This window comes from Silene latifolia, chromosome X, assembly GCF_048544455.1.
Source record: "Silene latifolia isolate original U9 population chromosome X, ASM4854445v1, whole genome shotgun sequence".
NCBI classification, from domain to species: domain Eukaryota; kingdom Viridiplantae; phylum Streptophyta; class Magnoliopsida; order Caryophyllales; family Caryophyllaceae; genus Silene; species Silene latifolia.
This window is the reverse complement of record NC_133537.1, coordinates 109,677,242-109,695,513: the sequence shown is the minus strand read 5'-3', so window position 1 is coordinate 109,695,513 and position 18,272 is coordinate 109,677,242. Positions and strand designations below refer to the sequence as shown.

The 18,272-nt window shown below is 40.5% G+C and overlaps 1 non-coding gene across 1 annotated transcript; it reads left to right on the top strand.

Annotated features, from left to right (window-relative positions):
* Nucleotides 1–17,794: 17,794 nt before the first annotated feature.
* LOC141625507 (small nucleolar RNA R71) lies at nt 17,795–17,903 on the top strand. The gene has a single exon (XR_012535286.1). It is a non-coding gene; the product is annotated as a small nucleolar RNA R71 (small nucleolar RNA).
* The last annotated feature ends 369 nt before the right edge of the window (nt 17,904–18,272 follow it).

The following is an 18,272-nucleotide window of genomic DNA, read 5'->3' as shown; positions in this document are numbered from 1 at the left end:
TACCCAAGGTACTCGATCGAGTACCCCCCTACTCGATCGAGTGCCCGAGCTACTCGATCGAGTGCCCAACAGGTCAGAAACTATTTTATTCTGCAACATACCCTTACTCGACAGAGTAAGGGCTACTCGATAGAGTACCCCCAAGACCATAAATACGGAGTATTACACCATTCTCAATGAGGATGTCCCTCAATGGGTTAAGACACTTAGAAGCTGGCTTCCCAGCAGCATCGCGTATGACTGGGAGATTGTGAATTGTGCACGTAATCGGGTTGATATAGCGGGTTATCGATTGCTGAAAAGGTGCGACTTCGGATGATGAAGACAACGACATTCTTTTAATTATGATATGTATATGTATATTATTTAAAAAGTGAAGTAGAAAGGTTAGTAATAATAAAGTGATTCTTATTGTTACTGCAAATGTGAAGTTATTTATAGTATAATAAAGCTATAATTAATTAGATTAATTTCATCCATACGTTACATTCAAGCTTGTATTAATTGTGCATGCATGCATGAGGTGAAAAATGGTCAAACAACCAATAATAATAAGGCATGCATTGGTAAAACCACAAACTTTTCAGTTTTCACAGTGGATCTGTATTTACAACGGTTATAAGAAAAACCGTTGTTTATTGGTGTAATATGACAATGGATTTACAATAACCGTTGTTGATATATGAAATATAATAATGGCTTACCAAATAACCGTTACCATTTTGTGTTATACATGCGCTCAAACAATCAATACTGCAACTTTGAATCAGAAAAAGTAAAAATTACAGGGCATGCATTAGTCAAATCACAAACACTAGAAAATCACAGATAATTAAACAATTTTTTTTTAAAACGGGTTCTGTCCAACCGTTGTTGAAATATGTAATATGATAACGGCTTAACAAAGATCTGTTATCATTTTGTATTATACATATGGTCAAACACGCAATACTGTCACTTTGAATCAGAAAAAGAAAAAATTACAAGGCATGCATTAGTCAAATTAATACCGTTGTGTTTTTAGTCATTGGACAACGGTTTTTTGATAACCATTTTGTTGTTACTAATTGGGCAATGGTTTTTTGATAACCATTGTGTTTTTAGTAATTGGACAACGGTTTTTGGATAACCGTTGTAAGCTAATATGTTTAACACGGTAGAGTTGACCGATTCTTATTTAACTTGTACCGTTTCCACATTCCAATTCTTAACTTCTTAAGGTTCCAATTCTTATCTTATTATTATACCGATTCCAATTCTTACTATCTTATTATACCGTTTACAATACAACCCAAACTTATTATAAGTAGAATTATAATCTTCACAATCTTAACTTGTACCGTTTGCACTTTCCAATTCTTAACTTGTTAAGTCCTCCATTAATTTTGCACATCAATTATGTCGTCAAGTTCATCAACTTATAGTGGTTCATATTATTCATCCGCTGATGATGATGATGAAGCATCATATGAACCTCTTGTAGGACCCCCAAGTAGATTTATGTACGCTAAACCCTTTACGTGCATCATTCACAATCTCCCGTATACAGAGGACGGGCATGGAAAGGCTATACTCTCGTATAGCCTTGACTGGCTAATAGGTTTTATTCGGTTAGCCGGATTGAATTTGGTTCAAACTATCTATCCGGACAATGATGTGCATGATGGCTTCGGGCGGTGCGCCCTCATCGAGTTTGGCGGGGGTGAGGAGTGGGAATGCTTTCGTCAGGCTCGCAAACTTGAGCGGGCATTCTATAACAATGACTCTTCCAGACTCTGGTTTGATCATGATGATCAGCGGGTAGGCCCATATTTATGGGTTGCGAATGAATCTGACCGTCTCCTACTACTTACGATTCTGCGCTGCCAAGGTCGCATTGCCGAGCAGGGGACAGTGTTGTTGCAATGGGAAAACGACTGTGTGGATTGGGATGAAGGTGAAAGATACATATATGTGATATTGTCTCTGAATTCCAGAGGATGGGGTAAAAAAAACATACTCTATTCAACTCCACACTATACATTTGTTTTTTTACGTTTGTCAATGCTTGTTTTACACGATTTTTTTCTTTAACTTGATATTTTAATGTACTCTTAAAAACCTAAGTCAATATAATAAAAGTTTGATATTTTTCTAGTGATATTGTCTCTGAATTTCAGAGGATGGGGTAACAAAAAACGTAACAAAAAACATAAATAATTAAACTTTAATTCAAACCACCACCATAATCCAAATACAACTTAAAATTCCAGATAATAATTAAAGACTTAATTATTAGAATCTGATGAAGTATTAGGATACTCATCATGAATTTCGGTATAGAGCAAGTCGTAGATCGGCCCTTCATTATTACCGGGAAGCGCAGGTGGAATGACCTCTTTCTCCCATGACATAGGCACGGTGGCAAGAATGTGATGCTTCCTGTAATGTTTCAGTAGATGATGATCAAGATGGGTCACAACCCATAGATAAGTGCCTTGTTGTTTATCATCCGAATAGAAGTCCTCTTTCCGCGCATCTTCCCCCGCAAATCTAACCCCTAATTTTCTTGCCTGACGGAAACTATCATGGCAGTTGGCTTCGTCAAACACGATAAAAGCAAAGCCTATAAAACCTTGCTTGTTTGTAGACACATGGTACACTTTTTTAACCGCGGTGAAATCGGCGTCATGAAGCATTTGCGTCAACCACCTAAAATTAGCGTTTAAACACTTTCCATTCACACCATAATGAACCGGGAGATCATGGAGAATGCAAGTAAAAGGCTGTGCGTAACGAGAATGTGATTGTAGCTCCGATACACCAGCCATATTTTTTTAGAGAGAAATTTAGAGAGAAATTAAAGAGTAAATGTTTGATAATTTAGAATTTAACCAAAAACATAATGAAGACATATTTACAGAATTTTTATTTTGGTCTAATTGAATATTTATTAAAGTTCTGATAAAGTTTTGAATGCAGTAGTCAAACTGAAAAATCTAATCAAATATTAACAACGGTTGGATTGAAACACCGTTATTTCATAATAGAAAATAATAACGGTTACGAAAAATCCGTAGATATAACATAACAACGGGTAACAAGAACCGTTGCTGGTGTAAATTTAGTAACGATTTTTGAAATACCGATATCTTAAACTGGTAACGGTTTTCTAACAACCGTTGATAAGAGTGATTCTATAACGAGTTTTTGGAAACCGTTAAACGTTCTTGACAACGGTTTGTTAAGCAGCCTTTGTCAAATTATAATAACAACAGTTTTGGAGGGAAACCGTTATTCCTATTAGCGAGGTATAGGTTTCCGCCAATATTTGGAAAACGGTAATCTAAGTGTCGTTATTAAATGCATTAAACCGTTGTGATACGCTCCTTATTGATTGCCAGAATTGGCGTAGTGAGAACGAGAAACGAATCTACGATAAGCATGCATAATAAAGTATGTCTAATACAAACCGAAAGTGTTCAAGCCTATGGGCCGAATAAACAAAATATGCCAATGGGCCGAATAGAGTATAAGCCAAAATGGGCCGAATGGACATAAGAGTTTAAAGGAGCAAAATGAAATGGGGGCAAAGGATAGGATTATGATAGGTTTATGAAAAGTTGTGTTTCACAACATTTGGGTTCACATAACCGGGACGAGTCCTAAACTCAAGGGAATCAAGATGATCAAAGCAAGACCGCACATGATTTGCTTGTGCTGTAAGACACGTCTCAAAATTTAGCACTTGCAATGACGAAGCTTTCGTCGCCTCGAAAATAAGCCCCATCTCCATATGCATAGCTTTCCCTTCCCGCCATATACCCGTTCCTTGACTTGCCAAATTTGCCAACAAGTGAGATTGACGGACACACTCACGAGCCGCTCTATCCGCATCTTGAGCCATAGTCTCAACACGTACTTCAAACCCACGCAAATAAGCTAGGACCTCGGCATTCCCCACATCACTAGAAACTGGAGCCACAACCGTCTCCTTTGCCATACCTGCTACTAACTCCGCAATTAACTTATTTTTAACATCAGTTTTTTCAAAAATACTTGTCATAAACGAGTCCAATTTTTATTCCACGGCCACCAATACTTTCGATGATTTTTCCACCACACTTCCTTTTGACAGAAAAATTAACTCGGGCCCAACCGCGGCCACTTTCATCAATTTAAGATGCGTATCACACATCTCATCTTTAACTATAACCCCATAGCTATTTAGACTAACAACTCCCTTATGTTCCAACATATGACAAATCCACATACCGAAGGGCAAATCCAAGGTAGTGTAGAATTTGTCCTCGGTTACGGAAATACTCGTTTGGATAATACGATGAAAAACGAGTCGAGGAAGACTAACCTTAACACCTTCAAGCCACTTAAAGACCAACACCATATCATAACTTGACAACTTGTCACGGCCCCCTCGCCTTGGAACCACCGTGTCCCATAGAAAATTTAAAAAGAATTTCAATTTAGGCGAAAACGAACCCGCCAACTTATTACTTGACCCCGTAATTTGAACCTTAATTTGAAGCTTCTCCTCCTCGGTCACATCTCCCTATTAACCAGAGTGCATAATAGGGAGATGTGACCGAGGAGGAGAAGCTTCAAATTAAGCGTTGTTTTGATGATGGTGCACGAAAAATAGAGTGCGAAAATCATCAATGGAGATTGTGACATCGGACTCATTAACAATTGCATGTAACACATTATTCAACACGGCTATCACAACCCTATCAAAAATAAAACCAACTGGTCCCTAATAAATGCAGTAGAGGTAGTCGGGTATCAAATCAACAGGGAGATGAGAAAAATGTATGCAAAACTAAGTCCGTCTGAGTAACTATTTCTTGGGGTTGATTGTTTTAATTCTAAACTACGGAGATGTAAAGGGAAGAGAACAAAAAAAGAAAGACAAGACGCTTTTAAGGAGATTTAGCAAAAAGAGAGAAATAGCTAAGACATACGGTTCACCATGGTTCTCTAGGAGTCCGATCTAGGGTCATAGGTCAGCATAAACTCGGTCTGCAGGGTAATGAAAAGGTCCTCTCGATCCGCTATTCACCCTAAAACATACTAGCTTAGCTTTCACCCTCACTAGCATGCCCTAATGTTCATTGCAGGTCTTACCCATTACAATCTTTCGATCTAGGTCAAGGTGTGACGATGTTAACTAGCCAAATGCGTCGACTCAAATAGCTAATTACAGTTGAATGCAATGATTAACAACACAAACCTAACTCATACCAAACCCTAATCACCTATTCATAATTCCCTAATTACCATGGCCCCCCTATGTCCTAGCATAGAAGAAATTAGTTATGCATGATAAATATTGGTGAAATAATGATAAACACAACAAATAAATTAAACATAGCAATTAATTAGATGAGAGATAAGAGGAAGAGAAATTAATAGAAAAGATAAGAACAAGAATGAAATTGAAATAAAGATTGATTAGAACAAAGATTAGGAATACCGAATATAAGAGAGTAGCAACGGAGTAATTAGGTCTAGAGAGCAAAATTCTAAGAAAAAGAATGAGAGGAAAGAGAAGAAGTCCCTTTTTCTGCCGTCATTCCCCTTATTTAATCCAGATACAAAATAGAATATCTGAAAATTAACTAAACATTGCGTATCAGACTAAACCTCTCGATCAAGTTGAATAAAACTACTCGATCGAGGATAATGGACAGCAAACATCTCGATCTAGACAACTAGGTACTCGATCGAGGAACTCGAAATATACCCATCTCGATCGAGTAGGCTAAGTACTCGATCGAGTTCTTTCTTAATCCAAAGGAGCTCGATCGAATGGTTTAGGCAACCAATCAGCTCGATCGAGAACAATAGCACCATATCAGCGTGGGTGCATTCAAAGCATCTTCCGTAACCACTTCACGCATCTTTAAGTGACACATTCCAAGCTCCGATTATTATTTCTCCAAAATGCATGCAAATAGGATAGGTTTAGGCTCGATTGTGCTCCCTCCGGCTCATTCCTGCAAATAATACAAGACAAACCAAAGTAGACTATTCGAGGGACATTTGTAGCTAGTTGCCACAAAAATAGTACAGAAATGCGTGCAAAAATAGGATAAAAACCATACATAAATGCACGCATCAAACCTCCCCAAACCAAACCTTGGTTGTCCCCAAGCAAACTATAAATGCAACTAAAGACAACTAATGGAACGGGACCAGCTTATCAGCTACAAATCGTCCACCCAAGCCAATTTAATGCAACAACCAACAAAGTGGCGAAAAGTAAGTGCAAACGAGTTAAATCAATGCTTTAAACTACTGAACCGTCGACCTTGCATATATCGGACTCTATCGGGTCGCTCATCACACAAATTAAGCACAAGGTGATTATGAAAGCATGAGATAGAAAGAGGTAAAGACACTCACCTAACTCGACCTATAAGAACATGCATGCAGGTGACATGAAATCGATTTCTACCCACCGTACATATGCATTCCAACCAATCATGACCAAGACCCACGCTGAGGACTTACATATAATGTGAGGTGAGGCAATTGGGTAAGAAGGGGCAAATTAGATTTGGATAAATGGAGGTAAAACCAAGCTAGTACAACCGTAACCAAATAATCATTACGTTCCACTTCACTACTCAATACAAAACATAGAAACGTGCCATTGTGGCAAAGCATCACTCACATCAACAAAAGACTCCCCATAAGAAATAACGGTAAGCATGGGAGTATTATACAACGATCTTATTTTCTTCATTTTTTTCATTCTTTTCCTTCTTTTTTTTTCATGTCATTTTTCTTCTTTTTCATTCACTACCAACTTCAAATCTTTCGAAGCGAACCAAATCTGACATGGATAACAACATACCCACAGTAACCACGCAACTAGTTAGACAGGTCGGGCTAAATTTAGGTGTAGTTAGGGGGTCAAAAAGGGAAATTTGGCTAATGTGAAGTTAATGTGTAATAATGAAAGAAGGGTTGTAAGTTACCTCTCCACGGGTGTCACCACCGCAAACCGAGTGCATACAGGTACCGCAAAAAGGGCGTCATGCACGTGCAAATTGATGTTACATGTCGCATAGAGAGTACCACTCACATCCTATATGAAACTGGTCATGAATGTCACCAGTTTATGAAACTCTATACCTTAGAATGTATATGTAGTTTGCCGATAGGAGAATCAAGTCTATTCGTTCAGATAGGTTTAAACCAAAAACTTGTAGATTATGCACATTACCATGACAACAAGAATGTTAAGAATATGCAAGGCAGGGGTAAAAGACTCAAAGTAGCATAAAAGTTCAACGTTCCGGCTCAACCTAATTGCAAAAGTAAACGTGAAATTTTTGAATTTTATGAAATTTTGTTTTTAATTTTTATGGGATTCTTGTAATTAAAACAAACAATGCATGCGAAAATAAACGTGCAAACTGAAATGCATTAAAGACAATATGCAGACACAGATATGGATGCATACCCTCCCCAAACCAAACCGTACAATGCCCTCATTGTACCAAAAATAAGGAAAGGAAATACAAACTGAAGAGAAGAGAAGAGGATAAGCTCGGAAAACTTACAAGATGACGTGGATAGGGGACCTCCCCAAACCGACCAGCAACATGGGAGGTCGTTGATACCGTCGTTTAGTACCAAAATTAAATTTATAATTCCAAACTAAAACTATAGCTAGTGATAGTAAGGGTCGAACCACAGAGAGACAAGGTTGATTTTGTTTGCTATTTTTCAGTCTATAAAAGTAACAATTAATTGGGGGGTTTTCAATTTGGTTGATTAACTGGCTAATTGCTAAAATGAAAATTCTCAACAAGATAAAAAGGGAATCGGGAACTTCGGTTCACCATGGCAAATATCAGGTCAGTAAGGTAGCAGAAGTCTTATAATACGGTCTCAAGGAAAATAAGCTAGCCTTTCGATCAAAGCTCAAATAACCTCACGGTCTATTAATTCCCTAGAATTTATCAAAGCTTTCGCTCAAGAGAAATTCCTAATCCAATGATAACACAAATTACCAATCTTTCAATCTAGTAAAGAAATTTATCAAAAGATAACAAGACCAATACGGAAGAACTCATACTACACAACAATCCTAATTTATTACCATGGCTCACCTTGTTCCCAATCAAAGAAATTACCTACGCATAATCATAACTATTCTAACTTCGAAATTAATAATAAAGAACAAATTTGACATAATGGAATCAAACTAAAACAAAAGAGAAGAACTCAATTGCTGAAATTAATTGATGAAAACAAGAATCAAAATAACAAGGAAATAAGGAAGAGGAAGAATTGCATAAAAATCTTACTAATTGAATTCAAGAACAAAGCATTCAAATCGAAGGTTTCCGTCTCAAGCTAGATCTAAAACTGAGTATTTCCAGAATGAAAAGCATGACCTAAAAGTGCTGCGTTCTACTGATAAAAAGATCCTCAAAGTTAACTACAAGTTGGACTTTTTAAAAGTCTAACACAAAGAGAAACGTATCAGCTCGAAAACTGGTCGATCGACCGGTCAGCATGGTCGATCGACTGAATATGTGGAACAGTAGCATCTGATGAGCTTCAGTGGTCGATCGACCATGCAGCCTAGTCGATCGACTGAAAATGCTGTGCAGTGGCTCTCTTGTTCCTTCCAATCAACTCTTCACTCCTTTTCACGCATCCCAAGGTGAGTGAATACGACTCTCCTTCTTCTTGGCTTCCATAAACTTGCCTCCGGAGGACGAATTAGGCTTGATTTAGCTTTTTTCCACTCGTTCCTACAATAAATCATAGAAAATGCAAAGTAAACCGTTTCGGGAGAAATAGTAGCCTTAAGCTAACAATTATGCATAGAAACACGTGCCAAAACCACAGATAAAGTGTATAGAAAATGCACGTATCAAATCTCCCCAAACCAAACCTTGCTTGTCCCCAAGCAAGCACTATGACCCGTATAAAAGCTAAATGGAAAGGAGTATATCTCAGAGCTAACTACAAGCCAATGCCAACCCGTTTAATGCACAAAGTCAACTACTGCAAAGCTTAAATCAAGTGAACAAATTTATGCATATCATAGAATTAAGTCGGGCGTTCGACCTTGCAAGACTCATACAATCGGACTCTCCCGGATCACTCTTCTCTCAGCAAAGCAAATGGTAAGATTATATGTAAAAGAGAGGGAAGAAAAGTACAATCTCTCACCTAGACTGCGACCGACAAAACATGTATGCTTGTCCGTACACACGCATAACCACCGTCAAGGACTATCACATGCCGAACTATTGCAAGATTTGGATATGTGAGGCTAAGTGGGAAAGAAGGGGCAAAACAATTATGGAAAAGTGAAGGTAAGAGCCAAGCTAGTACCTAACGAACCATTAGAAACCGTATCCCGTTCTTCCAACTCAACATAAAGACCATGCCTTTATTGACTAGGCAACACAAAAACCCAAACAAACGCCTCCAAATCATGAGGTAAGCACATGAGGCGTGTTCTTATTTCAACCAAGACCTTATTATTTTCAAGACTCTTTTTTTTTCTTCTTTTTCCTCTTTCTGTTTCCTTTTCTTTTCTTTCATTTTCAATTTTTTTCAACTTCTGAACTGGTGGTCGATCGACCAGTGATGTCAGTCGATCGACCACCCTGCACATCCAGAGCACTCATGCCCAGGTAAATCAACTCTTTTTTTTTTCATTTTCTGAATTTTTCTTTCTTCTTTTCTTCAGGCTGAAATAATTCCTTCACTTCTCAAAAATACCCGCTCCAACATTACAAGAGCGAACCAAAACAGCTTAAATCGACAAATTCCTCTACTACTTCCTAGCTTGGCACAATGGTAGGCTAAGTATGGGATGTAGTTGAGGGCAACTGGCAGTTGTGGGTTATAGTGGAGTTAATGGGGTAAAATGAGAAAGGGGAGGATGCAATAGTTCTCAAAACATGCAATACCGGCCACAAACCAATGCGTATAGGCAATAAGCAATCAAAACTCATACACGTGCAAAACATGAAATGAAGGGAGTAACTACTCTCAATCCTAAATTAACCGGTCATATATGTCACCAGTTATAGGCTCTATATCTCAGAAAGTATAAGTAGTTTGCCAAAAGTAATGAGTCAAGTCTAATTGCCCAAAATGAATTCCATAACAAAATTTGAGAGATCACTTTTAATTCTTTGCTAAACAGTTATGAAAAGGCAAGGAATGGCATATTTGACTAATAGTGCAAAATCATCATTAATAACTCCAATCCGACTCAACTATATGCAAAAGTAAACATGATGTTTTTGATTTTTATGAATTTTTTCAATTTTTTTTTTTTTTTTTTTAGGGAAGAGGAAGAATTAAAAACAAAAACACAAATGCAAACAGAAATGCACTAAACATGTGACTGAAATGCAATAAAGGAAACAAATGCAGATGCAAAACAAAGGCATATGCATATACCCTCCCCAAACCAAAACGCACAATGCCCTAATTGTGCTCAGCAGCAAATCACCAGCATAAAAATGGGAGAATAAAAGCATAGTAAAAGGAAAGGAAGCTAAAAGAGAAAGGAAAATAACTCACAAAATACGACCTCCCCAAACCAGCCAAAAACGGGGAGGTCACCAGCATCTAATCTCCACCCTCGTAGTCAGAGTCTCTGTCCTCGTCGGACCCCGAGTCACTCTCCTCCTCCTCCTCCTCGGCGGCCAGTGTTAGCAGGATTGGCTCTCCCGGAAGTGGAGGCACCAGCGATAGTAGTGGGAGGGGTCTCTGGCAGTGAGGGGTAACCGCCCGCAGGGGGGACAAAGTAAGAAGGGTGAGCCCAGTCACCCTGTGGAAGCATCCCCCCCCGAGCTAGCTCCTCGTAGACCGGGTACAGGGCTATGGCCGTGTCCAACCTGTGCTGGTTGAAACTCCTGCACAAATCACCCAAAACACGTGACATTGCCCTCTGGTCCATGACCGGAGGGACAACCAAAGGAGTAGGTGGTCGAAAAGTGGATGTACCAGCAGGAGGGGTGGTAGTGGAGGTAGAGGGTGCCTGTGAAGAGGAGGCACGAGCTCTCCTCGAAGTGCTAGCGGCGGAGTGGCCGCCACCGAGGAAGCCTCGAATCGGGCAGGGCGGCCGAGCTGCCCCCTCAACAGTGGTAAGGGGCAGCACAGGAGGGTAGCCAGTGACAGGGATGCGGTCACAGATGAAAGAATCAATCTTCCACCGCATCTGTCTATCGACCCAATAGACACCCCTCGCGTAAGAGAGGTCCATGAAACGCAGGTCAGGGTCGATGGGGTCCTCCTGTCGAGGGAAAAGTAGAACAAGGCGGTTGGCGATACGTGTCACCAATCCGCCACAGGCAATGGTGGTCAAGGTGCCCTCACTTACAGTCTGAAAGTGAGCGGCAGTCAAGTAGGCAATGTTATAGATACGGGCTGTCCGACGCTCAACGTTCAGATAGCCCGCCAAAATTGAAAGCTCAATATTATTCATATTATTAGACTCTTTACGGCAAAAAATGGTATTACCCATTAGCCGTAAAAAATAACGAAGAGGGGGCAAGTGGACGAAAGTGCCCGTCCTTTTTGACCCGTAAAAATCACTGATACAAGACCACATGACTCGATGAGTATCAGAGGTGTCCGAGGTTCTGCCCTCGAAGTAAAGACCCAGAAAACCCGCAAAATCAGCAAGTGTCAGAGAGTAATTGACATTGAAAAGTCGAAAGGAAATGCAGGGTTTGGTCTGATCAGCCTCGAAAACTTTCGAGTTGAAAGCAAAAGACGAAAAGAATTCAAGGGTCAAAACGTAATACGTGAACTCAGCCATGTCCACTAAACCTGTCATACCCGTCCCATTTAGCAGGGACACAACCGACTCATAACAGCCTAATTTCTCCAAAGTATCTTTATGGAGAAATCGGGTAGTTGTGACCTTCTTCTTCGAAACAAACAGAGAGAACTTAGCACGTTGCGTAGAATTAGCAAAGATAACCTACGGATAGTCAGGTAGACTATCCGTGGTGGCCTCTATCATCAGTGGCGGTCCGCGTTGCCGCTTGGCAGCTCCTTGGCTCGATTGTCCCTCGTACATGTGCTCTTTCCCTTTTGTCATTTTTGTTACCTGCAATTAACTCATTAGCAACAAGAAATCCCCAAACAATGTCACTTAAAGGAAACCCGAAACAAAATCCGAACTGAAAAGCAAATTAGGGTTTCGAGATTTCGGGGAAAGCGGATTTAATCGCCTCCTCGCTGCTAGCTGGTGTCGAAAATCAAGGGAAAAGGGTAGAACAATCGATTAAAACATAGGAAAGACAAGAAATCAATCTCAAAAAGCAATTCCCCCAATTCGATTTTTCCATCTCAAATGCAAATAACTCGAAAATTACGCATAAAAACCGCAATAAAATCGAAAGTAGAGCATGGAAATGAGATTAGAAACATACCTTGAAGATTTACTTGAAGATTAGAGCTAGAAAAGAAGAGATTAGGGCGGAAATGGCAGGAAAATCGCGAGGTAGAAGAAGGGAATAAGGGATTTTCTGATTTTTGGGAAAATGAAAGAATAAAAGAATAAGAGTGAAGACTTCCCTTATTGTTGTGTTCTGATCCCGCGACGTGGTCAATCGACCACTTTACTCGGTCGATCGACCAAAATCCCTGCACAGTAGCTTCTGGACTCTCCTCGTCAGTCGATCGACTGAATGGCCTGGTCGATCGACTGCAAACGCTGGCATTTAGACTTTAATTCGTCAAAAAATTCATTTGCCAACTTAATTTCCTGTCTTTCTCACACAACATCCAGTAAACCACTTACGCACTTTGCATAAAATAAATTCCTGCAAAAATTATCAAAGGCGTACAATTTTCCAAACCAAGAAATTGCGAATTTAAAGAAATTAAATAAAACCAAAAAGAAAATCAAAAATGCAAGTTGAATGAAATAACAAAATAGAAATCCTAAATTACAAAAATTACAACCTGGTTGCCTCCCGATTAAGCGGCTGGTTTAACGAGTCCCGCACGACCTTTTTACCTCACTTTTCTTCATCGGATAGCGGGTCGAAGTACAAAACCTCGACTTTCCCAACATATGCATCTGATCCATGATAGTGCTTCACATATTGGCCATTAACCTTGAACCTTTCTCGAGCAGAGGTCTCCAATTCAACTGATCCGAACTTTGTGACAGCTGTGACCGTATAGGGGCGGTCCACTGGATTTCACTTGGGAAATAGACGGATACGAGCATTAAAAAGAAGTACCTTATCGCCAATATGGAACTCGCGCTTGATGATTCTCTTGTCGTGCCAGCGCTTTGATTTCTCCTTGTAGATCCTTGCATTGTCATAGGCCAGCAGCCTAAATTCCTCTAGCTCATTCAAATTGTGTCATGCGTTTCTCACGAGAGAGGTTAGGATCCAAATTCAAATCACAAATAGCCCACCAAGACTTACGCTCTAACTCAACAGGTAAATGACATGTCTTACCATAAATCAATCGGTATGGTGACATCCCGATTGGCGTTTTAAACGCAGTTCTATAAGCCCATAAGACATCATCTAACTTAAGACTCTAATCCTTCCGTGATTTAGAAACAACTTTAGCTAAGACTTCTTTCAATTCTCTGTTAGAAACCTCAACCTGACCACTAGTTTGGGGATGATACCCCAAACCTCTACGATGTTGGACACCGAATTTAGTCAATAAAGCACTAAGTTGTTTCTCTTTAAAATGCATTCCCCCATCGCTAATGACAACCCGAGGGACACCAAAACGAAGGAAAATGATCTTTTTAAACAGTTTAATCACGGCTTTTGCATCGCAATGGGGAGTAGCAATAGCTTCCACCCATTTGGATACATAATCTACAGCTACAAGGATATATTTATTACCTTGACTGCTCGGAAAAGGTCCTTGATAATCAATGCCCCAGACATCGAAAATCTCAACCTTAAGAATGCCTACCTGTGGCATCTCATGTCTTTTGGAAATATTCCCCGATCTTTGACAAGCATCGCACTCAGCAACAAAATTGCGACAATCTGCATGCAAAGTTGGCCAATAGAAACCAGATTGGAGTACCTTAGCTACGGTCCTGGACGGACCGTGATGACCACCATAAGCAGAAGAGTGGAAAGCCTCTAGGATATCCTTCACCTCCCATTGAGGTACGCATCTCCGGATGAGACCGTCTGCGCATTCCTTGAAAACATAAGGATCATCCCAAAAATATTGTCTAGCATCATAAGCAAACCGCTTCTTCTGCTGCCATGAAAGCTCGGGTGGTATCCTACCCGTCCACAAAGAAAGTTAGCAAAATCATCAAACCACGGAGGTGGATAAGACCCTGAAGTAGTAATAGCTAACAGACTCTCATCAGGAAAAGAATCATTAATAGGCAACGAATCCTCCCTTTCTGTCAGCTGCAGACGAGATAAGTGGTCAGCTACCACATTCTCTGCTCCTTTCTTATCTTTGATCTGCAAATCAAACTCCAGCAAAAGGAGTATCCACCTCAAAAGCCTCGGCTTCGCATCTTTCTTAATAAAGAGAGTCTTCAACGCTGCATGGTCAGTATAAACAATAAACTTAGAACCTAACAAATAAGACCGAAATTTGTCTAAGGCAAAAACAACAGCTAGAAACTCTTTCTCAGTGGTAAAATAGTTGACTTGAGCCTCATCCAGAGTTCGGCTCGCATAGTATATGGCATTCAAAGCTTTATTCTTTCGCTGTCCCAGAACTGCACCGATCGCATAATCGCTGGCATCACACATGATCTCAAATGGGAGGTCCCAATCAGGCGGCTGAATGATTGGCGCAGAAACTAGGGCCTCCTTTAACCTGTTAAAAGAGACATGGCACTCATCAGTAAATTCAAAGACAACATCCTTAAGGAGCAATTGTGTAAGTGGTTTAGCAATTTTTGAAAAATCCTTAATGAAACGCCGGTAAAAACCAGCGTGACCAAGGAAACTCCTCACTCCTTTAACATTCACGGGAGGAGGCAATTGCTCAATCACCTGCACCTTTGCCTTATCAACATGTATACCTTTATCAGAAATCAGATGCCCTAACACAACTCCCTCATTGACCATAAACTGACACTTTTCCCAGTTTAAAACAAGATTAGCATCTATACAACGCTGCATGACTTTATCAAGATTAGCTAAACAACGATCAAAGTCACTACCATAAACTGAGAAATCATCCATGAATACTTCCATAATATTCTCTATATAATCAGAAAAAATCCCCATCATGCACCTCTGAAAGGTAGCAGGGGCGTTACACAATCCGAAAGGCATTCTACGGTATGTAAAAACACCCTGTGGACAGGTAAAAGTGGTCTTACTCTAATCGTCCGGATGAATAGGGATCTGAAAGAACCCTGAATATCCGTCTAAAAAACAGAAAAATTTGTTAGAAGGAAGTCTTTCAGTCATTTGGTCAACAAAAGGGAGGGGGAAATGGTCTTTCTTGGTGGCGGCATTCAACTGTCTATAATCAATGCACATCCGCCACCCTGTTACTACTCGAGTTGGTATTAATTCATTTTTATCATTTTTAACCACGGTAGTCCCTCCTTTCTTCGGGACTACTCTGAATCAAGCTAACCCACTTGGAGTTGCCAACTGTATAAATAATACCTGCATCAAGTAGTTTCATCACCTCAGCCATAACAACTTCCTGCATCTTCGGGTTCAACTTGCGTTGACCCTGTCTGTAAGGCTTGTGGCCTTCTTCCAGCTCTATCCTGTGCATACAAACATCAGGGCTGATGCCCTTAATTTCATCCAAAGAGTAACCCAAAGCCTTCCTGTTTTTCTTAAGCACACACATCAAAGCTGAAAGCTGGTCATCATTAAGCTTAGAGCTAACAATAGCCGGGTACTGCTCCGTATCATCTAGAAAAACATACTTAAGATTAGGAGGAAGTGGCTTACGCTCCGGCACTTTTACCTCTACAGCATAGACAGAATCAGCTTCAATGGTGTAGCAAGTGTTGACCAAGTTTTCATTGGCCAAGCTTAAAAGCTTCTCATCTTCTTCCTCATTGAGCTCGTAGATCTCCATCGAGGCCACCAAAGCATCTGGCTCCTCAGCATTCTCCACTGTATTACCTGCACACTCATCTAAACGGGTTAGATCAGCTAAGGGATCCTTGGCTAAGGATTCCCTCCAATTGCAAGTAACAGCCCTGTCAACAATATCAATGGAATAACACGTATCATCGTCAGCAATCGCCTTGTGAGCAAGACTGAACTCAATGGTGTCATCCCCTACCTCTAAGGTGATGGTTCCGCGTTTGACATCTATTACAGCCCCGGCTGTATGTAAAAACGGTCTGCCTAAAATAATAGGTATCTGACTGTCCTCTGCAATGTCCAAAACAACGAAATCGACAGGAATAAAAAACTTACCCACTCGAACGGGTACATCCTCTAGAACACCTATAAGTCTCTGAGTCGATCTATTTGCCATTTGAACGGTAATATCAGTCACCTTAAGTCTACCAATGTTTAACCTTTCGCAAACAGAATACGGCATGACACTGACACTGGCCCCTAAGTCACAAAGGGCCTTTCCAATTACGTGGTTACCTATAGTGCAAGGAATTGAGAAACTACCCGGGTCCTTTAATTTGGGTGGCACATTAACTTGCGAAAGAGCATTACACTCCTCCACAAAAGCAACATTACCATCATCGGGAAAATTTCTCTTACAATTTAAAATATCTTTCATAAATTTAGCGTAAGAGGGTACCTGGGTAATTAAATCAGTAAACGGAACTGTTACCTCGAGATTTTGGACCATCTCCAAAAACTTACCAAACTTGCGCTCCAGCTTTTTATTCTTCAAACGCTCCGGATACGGGACTGCAACACTGGCCGTAGGATCAGTAACCTTCGGCTTCCGTAAGTTTAAAACCTCCGTCAAATCATAAATAAGTGAAGAATCATGCAAACTAGTTGATGGAATTGCGTCCTGTACTGGGAGGTCAGTCGATCGACTGATATTAGTGGTCGATCGACCAACTTGGCTGGGCATGAACAGTTCCTGTTCAGAATTGAGTTCGTCAGGTGATTCAGTCGATCGACTGGTGAGGTTGGTCGATCGACCACTAGGGCTGGGTGTGAATAGTTTCTGATCAGAAACTATTTTATCTGACACCTCAGTCGATCGACTGAGAATGTTGGTCGATCGACCAGGATTACTGGCAGTTAAGCGCGTTTTTTCGCCATAAACTGAACTAGCTTCTTTGTCATTTCCCGAGTCTTCTTCTAGCTTGTCGGGACTTTCATAAGAGAGGCCGCTTCTGAGGTTGATGGCGTTGATCGTCTCAATTGGTCCTTCACATTTGTTTGAAGAATTAGCAACTTGTTTAGCCTCAATATTCTCCAATTGCTTCACGAAATTCTTTGAGGACTCAATCCCGGCTGCTTCCATATTTGCCACTTGAACCAAGAGAAGTTGAACCATTTCTCTCAACTTTTCGGTCTCGTCTGAATTATGGGTAGGCATTTCAATTCTTTCCTTGGAAGCTTCAGAGGCCTCGAGCCTCTCGAGACGGTCAGTAATAGAAGTAATAAGTGTCACAACGGCACTCATTTCATCACTTTGCTTTCGCGAATTTCCACGTGAACTTCCAAACTCAGCTCTATGGACTGCCATCTCCTCAATAGTGTTCCAACCTTTACTTTGACCGGTATTATTTTGGAACCTACCATTAGCAGCTGCATCCAAGATGACCTTGTAATCATCATATAAAGCATTGTTAAATAGGTTGCAAAGATACCATTGCTAGAAACCATGATGAGGGACAGCTCGGACCAAACTTTTGAAACGTCCCCATGCTTCACAAAAATCTTCGTCGGCTCCTTGCTGAAAACTCGTGATTTTACCCTTCAAGGCATCAGTCTTTGAAAGTGGGAAGTACTTCTTGTAGAAGGCTAATGCTAAAGATGTCCAATCCGTGACTCCAGCTGCTACCCTATCGAGGTAGCGGTACCAATCTCGCGCCGAATCCTTCAAGGAGTACAAGAACATAAACCCCTTCACTTCATCTTGAGTTACCCCAGCCGGTATAGGTATGGAACAGCAATAGTCTGTGAAAGTTTCCATATGCTTCAAGGGGTCTTCATCCGCGGACCCAGCGAACTGATTTCGCTCCACTAAATCAATATAGGAGGAACGAAACTCGAAACTACCGGTAGTAGGGGTAGGTAACTGGCGCCCCTTTGGAAGGTGGTGCTCCTTTGGGTTAAAATTATCATATATTGTAG